This window comes from Achroia grisella, unplaced genomic scaffold (assembly GCF_030625045.1).
Source record: "Achroia grisella isolate CSIRO2021 unplaced genomic scaffold, CSIRO_AGI_Agris_v1 utg874, whole genome shotgun sequence".
In the NCBI taxonomy this organism is placed as follows: domain Eukaryota; kingdom Metazoa; phylum Arthropoda; class Insecta; order Lepidoptera; family Pyralidae; genus Achroia; species Achroia grisella.
The window spans coordinates 5,473,446-5,488,166 of record NW_026713051.1 but is presented as its reverse complement, the minus strand read 5'-3'; the positions used below and the strand labels follow the sequence as shown (position 1 = coordinate 5,488,166).

The following is a 14,721-nucleotide window of genomic DNA, read 5'->3' as shown; positions in this document are numbered from 1 at the left end:
ATCACCAAATACTGTTACTGTGCGGGAACTTTATTACCAATGGAAACTTTTTTTTATGACAACGACTTAATTATACATTTTACACAATTTTGAAAAGTAAAGACTAAATTATGATCAACACCGTTTACAAGTTTACAACAAATTGCAGTAATAATATATATATATATATAAAGTAATTATATAATAGTTATATTATCTGAAGTATTGATGCCATGCCAACTTGACGATGTTGATTGCTGTATGAAAAATTATTGTTATTATTGACATTATTTACTATAAACCCAAGGCATGGCTCTATAATATTAATTAAGATCACACTTCAATCAACACCATCTACCACAGGTACACTGTAAAAACTCGTCAAAATGGGTACCTGTCTTACCTATTTCAGACGACAGCCAGCTCGCTTTGTAAGCTGTGTTTTAAATGTAGGGTACATATTAGGGGCATGACATCTACAAATATCTACCTCTAGAATGGCAACACAGTAGAGCAGTGTCTCCCAAAGATTTATGTGACATGCCCCACCTTTTTTAAAATTCTTATACAGCCACCCATTTAAGAATTTGGGAAAAAATGGTAGGAGGAAATCACTTGGAAATTTCCAAGTGATTTCCTCATTTAAAGAAAAACAGAAAGTATATTTTAAACCATGTAATGAAAAACGTAAATTAATTGTAAAATGAAAAAATATTTTAATAAACATTTTTCAATATTTCCATCCATTTTGGAAAAAAGACTTGAAGTGTTGGATACCATAAAACGTAGGAAGTTACAGTACCTAGGACATATAATGCGTAATAAAAAATATGGTCATTTATAATTAATTATCCAAGGTAAAGGCCGCTGCCTTAGATTCTTTAGCCATGAAGTGCGGCGCCTGCCTGATCTTCGGTGGCCTTGGATTTGGGGTAGGCACCAGATCCTTGTTCAGAACAGCGGTGGACAAAATTAGAATCGCCAGGATGATCGCCAACCTCCGGTAGGAGAGGGCACCTAAAGAAGAAGAATATTAATTTAGTGACAAAATTATTAATACTATTATATAATTTGATTTCTTTCCTTAAATTTAGCTTTGCATTTAAATGACCCGAAACGATTTCAAGTCCAATTTAAATAATCCAAATTGTCCCTCTATGTGGCCTAGGGCCCACGGTGGGAAACACTGCACTAGAATGATATCACGGGTGCCACATTGTGACATCAGTAATGCTGTTTATTTATGTAGGCAACCTTACCTCTCACCAACAAATATTGTTACATAGTGTATAACATAAGTGAATGGATAAAGATAGATCATCAAGCCTTGACTGTCTTTGGAAGAGGCGTACATGGATGAGCTTAACTTAAATGAAAAAATAATTGTGTCTAAGCATATATATATATATAAATATAGCGTAAGATCTACGGTAAGGATAGATAAAATGATCCTAAACTAAGACAAATTCTGTTCAGCATTTGAATTAGTATTTGAAATAAAGCAGTTTGTAGCCGCGGTCATAGAGGTAACATAACGTAATTTTGTTGTTAGCTGCCATTTTGCTTGTTTTGGATGCTGTATTTAATTCATCAAGTGTGAGATACGGCAGTGAAATTAGGACCTCTGTTTTTTTTATTTTATTTTTATAAGATACTAATGACCCGTCGCGGCATCGCACGGACGAATTAAATTTTTTTAATTTCTCAGCTTGTTCTATAGTATAACATGCATGTATGTATTATACACATAAACCTTTCGTATCACACATTAAAAGATATAAGCGAACAGACATTACATACAATATTATATTACACCATGTCGTCACGTGACAGTTACCTACCACTTTCTATCAGGTCTGCCGATACCTTTTGTGACATTCCAGTTCATGAACTACTAAATATTACAGATTGTCAGAAGAAACAGTTCTGCTGGTTCACTTGCCACCACCATAGATGTAAATAATTTCTATACTGCACTATTAAAGATGTCAGACAAATAAGAAATTGTAAAGTCGGCATATATTACTTTATTATGATTTTTTTATACAACTGATGGAATTTTAATTGAACTTAGTTACCGCAAGCTAACAGTCCACCTGATGGCAACGGCACAAAATATACATATCCTATGGTACCTCTCATGAGTTGTTACATACTTATTGGGAAGTTTCAAAAATGATATATCGATGCAGCGGTACTTGATTTTTATTTCACTTTCAAATAACTCCACTTTAATTGCGTAACTAAATGATACACACTGCTAATAATTTGTATCATACGTCTGGTCGTCTCGGCGGCCTTGTACAAAATGTCGCCTTCCACTGGTATACTTACTCTTTGGTCGCCACCTTCTCCTTCCCATCTTTACCCTATGCGTATTGGCGGGGGCATAACAGTGGCGCTAAAAATGCTAAGTGCAATTACAAATTAAGTAAAATGAGTATTCTAAATTTTGGTATGTACTGACACGCTATCTACATTCGACTGTCAGCATTGTAATTTCAACCGTAGACTAATTTAAAAAAATGTTAGTCATCTGAGCTCTTTTCTCTATCTCCAGCTTCCTTTTCTTAACACCTCAAGGTCGTAGCGTAATTTTAGGCTTCAGGCATTGGACTGTAGAAAGTAAAAAGAATTTTCCATTCTGACTGATAGTTCCAGAGATTAGTGCGTTCAAGCAAAGAAACTCTTCGCATATATATATATAGATATATATATATATATATATATATAATTCGTTGCACGGTGTTTCCGTAAACACTTGATTAGAGCAGGTATTCTTTCAAACAGCTGAGACACATTATAGGACAAGATCAGCGCGCAGTAAGCATTATCAGCAGGGTCGCCGTCGGCGCTGTGCCACTAGTAAACTGCTGCGAGCCTGTTGCAGTTGACCGCGCGCGATCAACCTGCGCACGCGCATCCACACCTATATTGTAAGAGAGCTGGGAAACGATCCGTCGCGGCACAATACCGACGAACGTACAGTAAGTCGATATTTTATTATCGGTAATTTATTATTTAATTCTACACGTTCAACTGAATTTATATAGTAATTATATTACTTTAATTTATTATAGCAGTATTCTTGTTAGTATAAATGTTTAAAGTGAAAAATGTAATAGTAAAAAAAACTACTACTACATCCTTATTACTCTTTTTTATATGTATACCTAAATCTAAAAGTAACATAATACATAAAAAGTATAATTTATATTCAATTAAGTATATCATCAATAGCAGTCTAATCATCAATATAGGTAGGTATATTATTTCATTTTTTCTATTTGATTATTTGTTTTCTTTATTATATTTTCTCTTTAGGGACGACCATCCCCTTATAATTTATATAGTAGGATGGATAGATATCACAAAATAGATGCTTGCGTATACCTACATTTCATGTGACAGGAGAATTTAAAAAAATCAAACATTAATTTTATACCGAACTCCCACATGTCCCTAATACTCTAGATTCTAGATTATATCCTAAATTATTTGATTTTATTATCATCCTTTTATCCCTTATAACCTGACTTTGTTACTCGAAACCATCACCGTCGACGCGAACTCCTTGCCGCCATCATCCACAAACAATTTCATATTAGTAATGCAATATAAGGTCCCATTACTAATAATCTCTTGACTGACTCTTTGGTCTACCTGACTAGGTAGTCAGGTAGTATTTCTGGAAGTAGTACTTGTAGACTAGTTTCGTAAACTTCTCGAATAACCATCGTCTCTTATTCTTAGATGAATTGTCCGCAATGGGTCAATTAACGCCATTCTACACTGGCGCCATGTCTCACGATCCCCGTAGGCAATATCAATATAGTGATATTATAATACACATAAATCTACATCTATATTTCCTTAAAACATCAATTTCAATACGTAACAACCCTAAAAAGATACGAGAAAACAAGTTACACCACTGTACCGAATACCTATCAAGTTAATAACATGCAGTTGTTGAGTAAAATCGTCATATCACACACAGAATCACATGAACCGAAGCCTCCCAAGCGGAGACTTTTAACATTTTAATATATCTAGGCATCTATATTAATACGACAAGTAAATACTTTGTTATCCTCTTTACAAAATTGAGCGGACGGAGGAGTATAGCATTTCGCACATTTATGCTTTTTATAAATATTGTATTATTTTGGTATCTTTTTTCATATATCACTTTTTGACTACTTCGCTGTGGGCCCTCTTAGAAATTATACACATATACAATTATTCAATTTAATGGTCAATGTGTCCACTACAGTTATACTTATAGTTTATGTAGAGAATATTTTTTTTATAATTAAAAAAAAATATTCTCTACATAATTTATAAGTACAATATAACCATAAAAAATCTATAAATAAGCATTACACACACTAATATATATATATACTACACACGCATTTAGAATTATAGTCTGACAATAGAACATTAATAATGCTTATTCGACCATTGGGCGACCACAAGTAAATATAAATATAATGAGATCAAAATACTTCTTTAATATTGTCTATATCTGATCTGTTTCATTATTTATAATGTTAGCGCAATATTTATAACAATATGTACTTGTTGTATTTGCAAAATAAATATATGATAAATTTATGTATTTACTTTAAACTTACAAAAGCCGTTTTATGTGTAAAGACAAGGCCAGGTGTACGGTGACGGTATATTAGGTATATGTCGTATTTTAATGTATGACGGTGCCTACAGTTGGCTGCATACAACTGGTTTTCTTGAATTTTTTGGTCAACTTCCGTGTGGACTCGATCAGTTCCGCTGTTTAACAGTACCATATGCAAATATAAATTTAAATATTCCTTACTGCATCCACGAAATACTGCAATGTATTCGTGGACCCTCCGTAACTAACCATAGCTTTTAGTATCATCAGATAATAATATCTCAGGATAATTCACGCAACGGCCAGCGCCTTCTAATACCAAGCTGAGCTAAGTGTTATTTACTCTACCTGTAACTAATAATTTCTATTAAGTGAGTACCTAATAGAAATTCTTAGTTACATATTTTTTATCCACATACGCTGTATACTTAGAAAATACCCAAATGTTTTTACCGTGTGAGGCATCGAACCCGCGATCTTTGGAAACAAGGCAAAACACAGTCAATATAAACTATCAACGTAGTAAGCTAACTAACCAAGATTTCCGATGGCTGCGGAGTTGATTTCCACAACACAAACGTTGTACAAACACGTGTTGTGGAAATGTGTTTGTGCCGTGCGAGGAATCGAATCCGCGACCATCGGAAGTAAGGCGGTGTGCTAAACCGCTAGACCACCGAGACCGCCAAATGTATTAATTATCAATAATACGTCAAATCCATCGTCGAAGTCTCAGTTCAGATATTTACTGCCTTGACTAAAAATTTAAACATTAGTACCACATCATAAAATGAAATTATTGGTTTTTGAAAAATCTATAAGAGATTTTTTTATTTAATTATATTTAAAGTTTTACTACAATTAATCAGCTATTTATTATAAAAATAAATAGCCGATTAATTGTAGTAAAATTTTCCACTGGCAACACTGATTTAAGTAGTCTCGAAAAGTAAATATGACATGTAAGTATACACTTTCATCCAATCGTTAAGGTATTTAGACTATAATATGTGTATTTACATTAATAAATAAGAAATGCACGATGTATCTTTTCTTTATTAATTTAGGGGCATTTGTCCATTTTTGATATAAAATGCATATTTGATAAAAAAAGAAACTAGACAATTTAAAACAGTATTAATACCTACAACTAATTATATTATTATATCAACCTTGCTTCATACGAGGGTCCCTGACGCATTCTCTCAGTGCCAGATGAACATCGTCAATAAGACACCCGAACAGTCCCGAAAGAATATGTCTAGAACGTATTCTGTGATCTAGAATTGCTTGTATTACAACACGTGAACCATGGCATACGAAGAGACTAACTTCGAGAATAGACTATGTTCTATACCAGGTTCCTGTAGTCTATGAAATTTTACCAAAATTGTATGACCTAAGGTTGCATAATATTGTTTTGTAAAACAGAATCACCTTTCAACAATGGTATTTCCGAATTGATACAAAATTGATACCTACTAGAAAATAGCTTATTCCTTCTTAGAAAGTTAGCAACGCACTTGTAATTCGAATGGTGTTGCGGCTGCTCATGGGCAGCGGTAATCACTAACCATTAGGTGAGACGTTATAAAAATTATTTCGGAGCCTTCAGTAACAGTTTAGCTAATACGTCTGCGTTCTCGTTACCACTAATTCTGGTATACGATGGAATCCATTGCAACATCAGAGAGACCTTTTTGTTGAAGAAGGCATATTTTTTTCAATATGTCGAAAGTAATCGATATACCTTAGATTGAAGGAGCGCAGTCAACTGAATGTTGAAAGATGTTGTCCATTTATCATATACAATAGACATCTGACGTTTAATATGACGTAAGTAATGTGAAATCTCGATAGTGTCACTAGTTACCACGTTGCTCCTACCTATAGACGCAGGTTCGATGCACAATACAACATACGTTACATACATACATAAAGTTATATAGGATGGATATGTCTATTTGCATTGATTTCTGTGTATCATGTATTTATAGCAATCTTATTCTACATCAGTTTGTAAATTGTTATACATATATTGCATTAAGTAGACAGCGTCATCTACGTTACTGAACAAATGATAGAAACTTTCAAACATATATTTTTTTACATAAAATAAATACATGTTACCAATTATATCATATTGACGAATACGAATGTTTCCATCGTAGGAGGAATTAAACGCGCGACCACCGGAAGTTAGGCGGTATATTTATGCTGTTAGACCACTGATGCTGTCAAAATATACAAGTTTCAGACTGGACGGCGCTGTGGAGTATGTCCATGAGTGTATATTTATTTATTTATTCTGTGCCTCCACTTACAACGCAAGGTCTGCTGTATTTGCTGAAAATTGACCATGACTAGAAATAATCTATAGATTTGTTCATGGGTTCAAGGTGAAATGAGTGGTACCTGCAGAAGGTCAGATTCTTGATTTGTGGTACAAATATATAAATAAATCAGCTCACGGACACTGAGACAGGAACAATAATTATGGATAGATTATCTTCTAGCTCTTTGTCACTTATCTTCTACCACAACCATCTATAATGTACTGTTAGAAGATATAGATATTACTATTCTTAAATAGATTAAAAGAAGAACTCTAGTTACCCACTTACAAAGAGAGATATACAATACAGTTCGAATCTAGTCAATATTAAAAAAAACTGTGTTTAATCATTGTTATACTTTTATAAAAGTAGTCGTACGTCGTAGTACCTCTATCTCTCTATTTCAGGTGCTATGCAGTATGCTTTGTAAAATGTATTTTCGTTGATGCTGAGCTAAGGCAAAAAATATAGGTTAAGGGGCATAGTACTGTAGAGTAACAATGCATTAGAAAATAAGTATATGAAAATTTTGGCTTTACTTATGGCGTATATATTTTACTATATATACATCATTATAAAATTTTCTGCTTGTCAGAAATCTCGGTTGGATGTTGATGTATTGTCAAAAATCCAATTAGCAGTTGTAAACCATGCCTCACACGTTAATAAAGTTAGCAAACTTTACTCGTTAATTAATTCATCTGTTTTAGAATATATGCACTAGTTTTGAAGTTGTTAGTGTCGATTTTTTATAGACGTAACTGGAAAGGATAATGTAGGTTTTCTTATCATACCTACAGTATCACATTATCACGTCATCACATTAACCTGTAGTTACGGAAGACCCTGTAATTTCAATGCCAACGCTTTTCAGCTGAAAAACAGTTAACAAAGCTAACTGTGTTTCAATCGAAGCTATTATAAGGTGAGACAGTATTATTTATGCATATATTTTTACAGCTGTTGCAGTGTACAAATGTATACATTTGGGAAAATCAGATTAGGTATGAAAAATAATATAAATATTACTGAACTATGTATACTTGTTATATGTTATCAAATGATTTGGTACGTACTTTTGTTTTCGCCAATGTTATTATTTTCATACTTATTTCTACTTGATGTTTTGTTAGTTTTCAATATAAATAACATCACCAGTTATTGTTCATTGTCAATATTCAATGACTTGTTGAATAGGGTTAGAATGAGATCAATGCTGTACGTAATTTCTATGCAATGTATTATACATACATACCCATACACACTGGTTCCGCTCATTAGAGTGTGGTGCAGGCGTGCCTCTCACTAAAACCATACAAAAACTAAAGAAATATTTATTAAAATTTACTTTATAAAATAAATAATACAATATATATTTTATTAAAAATGTGAAGAAAAACTCGCGGAGTATATTATCGCAAGTATCAAATCTGCCCTATTATGCTTATTAATCGTACAGCGGCGGGGCTAATATAATTAATTATAATAATTGTGTATATTCATTATAAACGAATACGAAATACAATGAAAATAGTATATATCTCAAAAACGTTCGTTAAAAATATAAAAATATCTATCACCGCCTACCTTTTATCTTTCATTTAAATATGAAAAGTATAAAATATTTTGTAACTTTCTTTTTTTTTAGTGACGTCTTTATTGGAATTAATAAAATAATTCTACGTGATATTTTTTAAATTGTACGTAATTCTATTTCTATCAGATTTTGAACACTGCTTTTGAAGTAATGCAATATTTCGCTATATACAATCTATATTTCAAAAATTTTAAATTGATTACGTATTTATGCATATAGTTGTCAAAAATATGGTGTTGGTGATACCACAGATAACATAATATGGTGATACTTAAAAGTATTGCTTCCCATCTCAAGTCTCCACTAGTATGCTATTGTGTATGGTAGCGACAGAAAGGCTATGTTTTTAATAATTAATCGAGTGAGGGTTTGATTGCGAAACCAATTGTTCAATACGCGACTTGTAGCAATGCGAGCGATAACGGTGGAATGTGGTGGAGATCACATGTATTATACTCATTCAATATGCAGTATACAAGTTAAATTCTCATGTATTATTACATCATTACTTCCCTGGTATAATAATATACTTATTTGTTTTAGATCTATACGAATAATATTTTTTATATCTATTTGTACTAGAGATTACGAAGTTTGATTAAGAAGATCCGCGATGAAACTTGACTATACATTCAAATATGTAATTTTAAAATATAGGTACGGTACAAACATTTGTAGGTATTCATGAGTATGAGTGTTTGTATTGGTCTGGGTTAAGTATATTATGTGGGTATTAACAATAAAAATCTCTCTGTATTTAGGTAAGTTGTCTTATAACACAAGTTCTGCTTAGTTTGGGACTAGGTGGCGCTGTGTAAATTCTTCTGAGATGTTATAAATATAGGTATAGACTTAAATATTTTTTTCTAGTGCCTAATGACCATAAGTAAAGATAATTTCCTGGTATGTTTAGACACAATAATGGGTAAACGTAGAATGAATTTAAATTATGTTATACACATTGCCAACGATCTCAGTCTTGCATTTGTTTGCGCAGTGTTACGGATTTTGTGCTTGACATGAAGTAGGTATGTTTTTATGAGACATTTCATGAATTGTATTGAAAATCTTACAGCCTGTGTCATTATTTGTTTTTTACTGTATTTCGAGTGCGTGTGTGAATAATAAACTGGAGTTTGCCACCACAAATGTCAACATTACACGTGTTTTTCCATGACCACTAATGTACTCAATGCTTATGATAATTGACTTGTGTACCTGTAGTGTTCATCACTAGCAATGACTCGCGACGTCTCTCACCAAACACGTATAGTACGAGTTGATTATACTAATATCCTTGGACAATTCACACACCGCCATCTAGTCTCAAGCCAAACAGAGCTGTGTTATGGGTGACACTGATATAGAACTAATACGACCCATATACTTAGATATATATATTTTTTGTAAATATATGCATAATATAAATATAAAAGACCCAGACTGACTGATTGAGAACAAACAAATAATGAGTATAAATGTTTGTACCATGCTAGAAATCTAACCTGCGACCAACGAAACTAAAGCAGTTTACTAAACCGCTCGACCACCAAAGATGTCATCAATAGCATAATTCGTATATTAAGTTCTGAAGCAAGTACCAACTTCAATAGAATAATAATTTGCATTATTATTTGCATGTTGTAGAACAAACTGCATTTAAAATAATCTTAATGTTTAATAAATGCAATGTAATGAAAATAAATGTATGTATACAGATGGATATAGTGTGATGAAACGGCTCACAAATATTTTTTTATTTTTATTTATAAATTCTTAAGCTTTTGCTGTGCTAACCGCTAGACTACCTAGGCAGTCGGTGAGTCCATGTTATCAATCATCGCCACCATAGTCAATACAATCATAAACACTCTTTTTGACGATATGGCTGCAACGATAACAACTAAATGCTAAACGATAATGTCTCTAGAACTCTCTAATGATAAACTTCATTAAACTCGATGTTTCGTAGGGCATACATATAAGCTTCGCTGCTAATGCCTGCTTTATTAAATTAACCTTTGCATCTACCCAAGACTCATCTGTGGCCAGAGGGACTAGATTTTGCAAGACTGTATATGGAGATGAGATTAGGTACAGATACCTAGCGATGACGATTTGCCGTTGCTGTTACATGCGTCACATTCGTATCGTTTGATTCTCGCAAATTTTCCGCCTCAAATGCTGCGACAGTCCCTAGTTTCTAATCTAATCCTGTATTGATTTGAATGTTACATCATATCGTGTTGATTTTTATTATTAATCTTGAATATCTCCCATTCAAGAAACAGACGAGATAATTTTATCGCATCGGAATTATTTATCGCATAGATCGAAATCAATATATGGTTAGATTAGGGTACTGTTTGTTATACGAAGGTCTTCGTTGAGTAAACCAATAAGTATACTTATTGAAAAAGGTGTCAATGACACAAAATCGTTTGAGATAAATGAGATAATCGAGTACAATGAGTAGATACTTACGAGTACGTAACGACCGATGAGATTCATCCCCGCTGAGATTATGTTTCGATTTTACTTGAGATTTACAGCAAACTTGAAAAAGAGTTCAGTATGTAGAGAGATGGATCAAGCTGATACCATAGTTTAATAATAATCCTGGACAATACAGACAACGTCATTTAGTACACCACTTTACCTCCGATAGTCGCGGGGTCAGTTCCTCACACTGTAGAAAGATTTGTATAAATGAGTATTGTTTGAAGCAGTACAATTTTGTATGTTTTTAAAATAATATTAATTTTTAATTTAGTACAAATATTATTTCTTTACGCAAGGTTCTGAAGATAATGACAGCGTTCCTCTTTTGAAAAGAATTAAAAAAAACGTAAATAATATCAGTATATATCCTATAACACAAGTTCTGGTTAGTTTGGAACGAGATGGCGCTATGTAAATTATGTTGACATATTATCATTATATTTCAGTGTATCTTGCAATTATCACAACAATAATGAAAAAACAGGTTTTTAGAGTTTACCATGACAACAAAATATGATTTTGAGTGATAAGAAATTTCACGGTAAACAATCCATACCGTAGTGTTGGAGTGCGCGTATTGACGCAATATATAGGCTTGTGTATATAGTGTTTATCTCGTAGGCCGCTCTGTCTCTATTTTTCAGTACGTCAGCTATTTCGGAAGGCCAATTGAAAACGTAGAATATTGTACATTTATTTTATCTTAGCTAACCAAAAATGCTAAATGCTTGGTTATATCATTTAATAACTTAATGACGAAACAAAATACAGGCATTTACAAATTCCTGTGCAGTTGTTCGTATTGGTAGCGGCAGATTAACATACACTTGTCTTAACTACCAGGGCACCCTTTCACTTTTTAGCGGCTACAGATTAAAGTTAAAACTAGTATATCTTGTGATTTGCTGTTGATTTTATCATTTTATACTACTAATTGTTACCCGCGTCTTCTTCCGAGTAGAATTTAACTTTTGTTTATTAAAATAAATAAAAGTGTGCAAGTAAAAGTCACACCAAAATTGGTCCAACCGTTTCATATAAGAATGAATCAATTTCATTAAATTGATTTTTTGATGTAATTACTGTTACTACTAGGTATGTACTTTCATTTGCATTTAATGAAATTACATTAATTTGAAATTACAAACAGATACTTAAATTTTAATTATTTCGATTGATTGATTCGTAGGTATCAAAGCAAAATATAAAAATATAGTGTGCCCCTATAATATGCGTTCGTATTTTAGGTAATTCAATCTATTTAAAATATGTAATGTTATATTATAATAAACAAATTTCAGCATTATGAATAAATATAGGTAAAATTATTCGTGTACTAAATTAAATACACCGAATGAATAAACTTTCAGTGCAACATTCAGGTGACTTGGTAGTAGTGATTATGATTGCAGAGAGTTTGTTGGAAACATTATTCCTCATGGATTGCACGTCAATTCACATTCAAACAGAATATGTTGACGACGTGTAATTACATGTCGTTTACACATTCCGTGTGAATCAACTCACCTAAATGTTGCACTGAAAGTTTACTCATTCGGTTCATCTATCTAAACGTAGAGATCTCTTGTACCACCGTGCCTACATCTCCGGTAGATATGCCATAGTAGGTAGTGTATTGTAATATGCTGCTTTTAAAAATATCCCCCGGTATGGGATTAGCTCTTAAGTTAGGATAAATATAATAATAATTTGTAAATTATTATTATATTTAATTGTTAATTGTAGACTTTATCATTAAGTTGTTCTAATTATTTGCTCATTAAATGGCTCTAATCCCGGGGGTTTCGTTCCTAGAGTAGATGACGGGGCAAACAGATAGGCTCCAGGCTCCTACCTTCACCCCATGTGGGGGGAGTTGATGACCTGTCTGTGTGTGCTATGCTATGACACATTGAATAATACGGCAAAACATAACGTGATTTAGTATCACTAATTGTAGAGTTTTGTCCCTCACTAAACAAACTTTCGAGTTTATAATATTAGTAAAATTCAAATAAATAATAGTGCAATTTATATGGTTTTTGTATTTATTAAAATGAATTCAGTTCAGAGATATTGAAATTAGTAATATTTTACATACGCTGGAAACTTTGGGACCTGTTTTAAGACAGCTGCCGGATGAGTTTTGGATAAAACCTGTGTTACGGGTCACCCAGTTCCCCATCGCACTACTCTGTATAGATTACTATTTTTATAAATAAAACAAAGACTTTGTGTCCTCTTTTGCGATTATTGCGCTAACGGAGCTGTATGAAATTACGCACACTTATAGTTTATATAGAGAAGAAGTAAAAAGAAATATTAGATACAGAATTCTAATATTTTTTTAAAAATGATACATTTTAAATAAAAACTTATTACACACAATATCATGTATTTGACACACACGCATAGTCTTTGACAATGGAACCTTAATAATGTTATTTTTTAATCTTATTCTTAATTTAAATGAAATATGGTTGAGATTCGACTACGGGGCAACCACTAGTTTATATTCAACACTTATGATCCGGAAAATGACATTGTAGCTTCCTGCTATTTTATTTATATAAGTAGTTTGTATGTTTCACGAAAACTATTGAATTGTCTTGTTATTATCTGCGCCAGTACTGATAGACATTGTAATAAATTTATGATCTTATTGAATTTATTACATCGTAAATAAGTACTAACTGCATTAGGTAATTGAAGAACATAAGAACACAAGAATAGACCTATAAACGATTACAACCCAATGTTGTCGACCGTTTTATAGAGGTTTACTTTTAGAACACATTTTGTTATGTTTATAATAGTATTATTGTATAGTTTATTGTTTCTCTCAACATATATAAGTGATAAATGAAATTATTTACGATGAAAATATGAAATGACCTTGTGGTCATTTCATATTTTCACAATTAGGCGTGACGTTTAATTTGATTTATATTTCAGTACCATCACAGACTTTGATTACAACTAATTATTATTTCGATAATAATAAATAATCGTTTATATTACTAAATTTGCAAAATTTAAGCAGGATTAAAAGTTTTTTCCTTTATTAGTCGTTCTAGGCAATATCATGCGTCCTTACTATGAAATTTCAGATCAATCAGGTTCTCAAATAGTTCCGTTTAAAGAACTAGAGTATCGATAGATTTGATTATCTATCACGTTATAAGTAGACTTCACATCAACAGGAAAATTAGAGTGGCAGATGCCACCGCGGCGTACATTATAATATATAATTATATGTTATAATTATTCCACTCACATACGCGGACGGAAGACATTGAAAGTTCCAACCTTAGTACAGATCTGAGATCATAGATTTTACTTTGGTACTGTATCTAAGATACATTTGTTGTATTTTTTAATGGAAGATAATAGAATGTTAATCCCGCCTGCGCTAGCAGTATATGCTGGCGGAACACCAGTGGAAGATCATCGGAGTACCGGTGGTTTCCAGGGGTACCGCGTGGAGATAAAGCTGACATGGTACATTGCTAGCAATAGGGCTATTAGTCTACATAATTAATCCTTAGAAAGAATAACAACCCTTAACTAAAATTGGGGGACTATGTCTTTATTTTGTAGTCTATAGTAGTATACTACTCACAAAACAATTCGTCAGCCACATCGAGGTTATATACCTAACTTAA

At 32.6% G+C, this 14,721-nt stretch overlaps 1 protein-coding gene across 1 annotated transcript in view; it reads left to right on the top strand.

Moving 5' to 3' along the window:
• Positions 1–2,798: 2,798 nt before the first annotated feature.
• The window catches only part of LOC131853052 (proton-coupled amino acid transporter-like protein CG1139), a 42,922-nt gene continuing 30,999 nt past the window's right edge, over positions 2,799–14,721 (top strand). Inside the window, exon 1 of the mRNA XM_059203844.1 lies at positions 2,799–2,966. The gene's annotated coding sequence lies outside the window, so the exon portion shown is untranslated. The remainder of the gene's footprint in view (positions 2,967–14,721) is intronic.